We start from the raw sequence: 2,693 nt of genomic DNA, 5'->3' as shown, positions 1-2,693 counted from the left end.
GCACTACCTTTAAAATGGCTAACAGAGGAACCTGTCTGGGTAGGACAATGGCTTATGACCTCTGAGAAGTTAGAAGCTTTAGAAAGCCTGGTTCAGGAACAGCTAAATGATGGACATATCGAGAAATCAACCAGCCCTTGGAATTCTCCTATATTTGTGATCAAAAAGAAATCTGGTAAATGGAGAATGCTTACAGACCTGAGAGCCATCAATAAAGTTATCCAGCCAACGGGCTCTCTACAGCCTGGAATGCACTTGTCTTCCTTGATACCCAAAGAATGGTCTAGTATAGTTATTGATTTAAAGGATTGCTTCTTCACTATACCTTTACAAGAACAAGATAAAGAGAAATTTGCCTTCACGGTACCTAATTACAATAATCCTCAACCAGTGAAAAGATATCAATGGATGGTTTTGCCACAGGGAATGCTATATAGCCCCACCCTGTGCCAATATCTTGTACAAAAGCCAGTAGAAATAATTCATAAACAGTTTCCACAATCCATAATCTATCATTAGATTGATGATATATTGTTAGCTGACTCTAAAAGAGAAATATTAGAAAAAATGTTTGAGAAAGTAAAGGAAGTTTTACCTCGCTGGGGACTACAAATTGCACCTGAAAAGATACAAAAAGGAGAGTCTATAAACTACTTAGGATATAAAATAAGTCTACAGAAAATTAGGCCACAAAAAGTACAGATCAGAAGAGATCGCTACCAGACTCTTAATGATCTTCAAAAATTACTAGGAGAGATTTCTCAACTGCAAATCATTATTGGAGTAGAAGGGCATGATTTGAAAAACCTGAAAATAGCCCTAAAAGGAGACAAGGAATTGAATAGTCCACGAATACTATAGCTGAAGCTGAAAAGGAATTAGAATGGGTAGAAAAGAGGATAATAGAAGCACATGTGGACCATGTGGATCCAAACCTAGACTGTATTGTGGTTATTACCATCTAGAGACTATCCTTCAGGGATTTTGATGAGGGAAGATATCATATTAGAATGGATATTCCTACCACACAAACAGAATAAAAAACTAAAACATATATAAAAATATCTCTGACTTGATCATAAAGGTAAATTAAGACTTCGTCAGGAAGGGACCCAGCAGAAATCATAGTACCTTTAAGTAATGAGGAAATTTCCTTTTTATGGAAAGATAATGAATATTGGCAGAGAGCATGCAGTAATTTTTTGGGAATGAATAGCAACAATTATCCCCAAACTAAGAGAAACAAATTCATAAAGAAAACAATTTGGATCCTTCCATGAATTGTAAGAAAAACACCTATTTCTGGAATTTATACATTCTACACTGATGTAAAAAAAAATCAGGTAAGGCAGGATATAGATCAGGAAAAAATAGCAAAGTGGTTCAAAGCCCTTACAATTCTATACAAAAGGCAGAATTGTATGCCATTCTCATGGTACTTATGGATTTTACAGAACCCTTCAATATAGTTACTGACTCTCAATACGCAGAGTCATTTTACACATTGAGACTGCAGAATTTATTCCTGACAATACAGAATTAACTTCATTGTTTATACAGTAATAAGATACTATCAGAAAGAGGACTCATCCTATATATATAAAACACACATCAGATTCCATACGGGTCTTCCAGGTCCTCTAGCACAAGGCAATGATGAAATTGATCGTTTATTGATAGGAAGTGTGCTAGAAGCCTCAGAGTTTCATAAGAAACACCATGTGAACAGCACAGGTTTAAAAAAGGATTTTTCTATCATTTGGCAACAAGCCAAGGAAATAGTAAGGAAATGTCCTACTTGCTCATTCTATAATCAAACTCCTTTACCACCAGGCAGTAACCCTAAAGGTATAAATAGAAATTACATATGGCAAATGGATGTGTTTCATTTTGCAGAATTTGGAAAATTAAAATATGTACATCACACTATAGATACATTTTCAGGATTTCAATGGGCCAGTGCTCTGAGCTCTGAAAAGGCTGATTCTGGTATCACACACCTATTAGAGGTAATGGCCATTATGGGCATACCTGCACAAATAAAAACTGACAATGCTCCAGCATATGTCTGCAGCAAATTGAAACAGGTTTTTGAGTATTATAACATAAAGCACTTAACTGGTATACCTCACAATCCTACAGGACAAGCAGTAGTTGAGAGATCCTATCGTACTTTAAAAAAAATGCTCCATAAACAGGCAGGAGTAACCAAGGCACCCAAACACAGATTACTTAATGCTTTATTAACATTAACCTTTCTTAATGCTGATGAAAAAGGAAAAACAGATGCAGAAAGACACTGGACAATAGAAAAAAAACTTCTGAACTAAATCAGCCAGTGTACTTCAAGGATGTATTAACCTCAGAATGGAAAGCAGGATATGTGTTACTTTGGAGTAGGGGTTTCACATTTGTATCTACAGGAGAAGGAAAACTATGGATACCATCTAAGTTAATCAAGATCCGAATTGAACAAGAGAAACATCTTAATGAAGAGGAATGACAAGTCATCCAACAAATTAGGTCCCATGGGATGTGTAGAGACATTTTAAAGGTAGGGGAAGTGTTCTGTTCTTGTTCATACAGGAGAACAGAGAAAAACTATCATCAAACAGCCAAAGAACATGTAGGTACCTACAGAAGAGAAGACAGCTCTCCAGAAACAATCACTTAATGAAGAGAAATCTGATATA

The sequence above is a fragment of the Phodopus roborovskii genome, unplaced genomic scaffold, assembly GCF_943737965.1.
Source record: "Phodopus roborovskii unplaced genomic scaffold, PHOROB, whole genome shotgun sequence".
Lineage (NCBI taxonomy): Eukaryota > Metazoa > Chordata > Mammalia > Rodentia > Cricetidae > Phodopus > Phodopus roborovskii.
Note: the sequence above shows the minus strand (reverse complement) of the source record.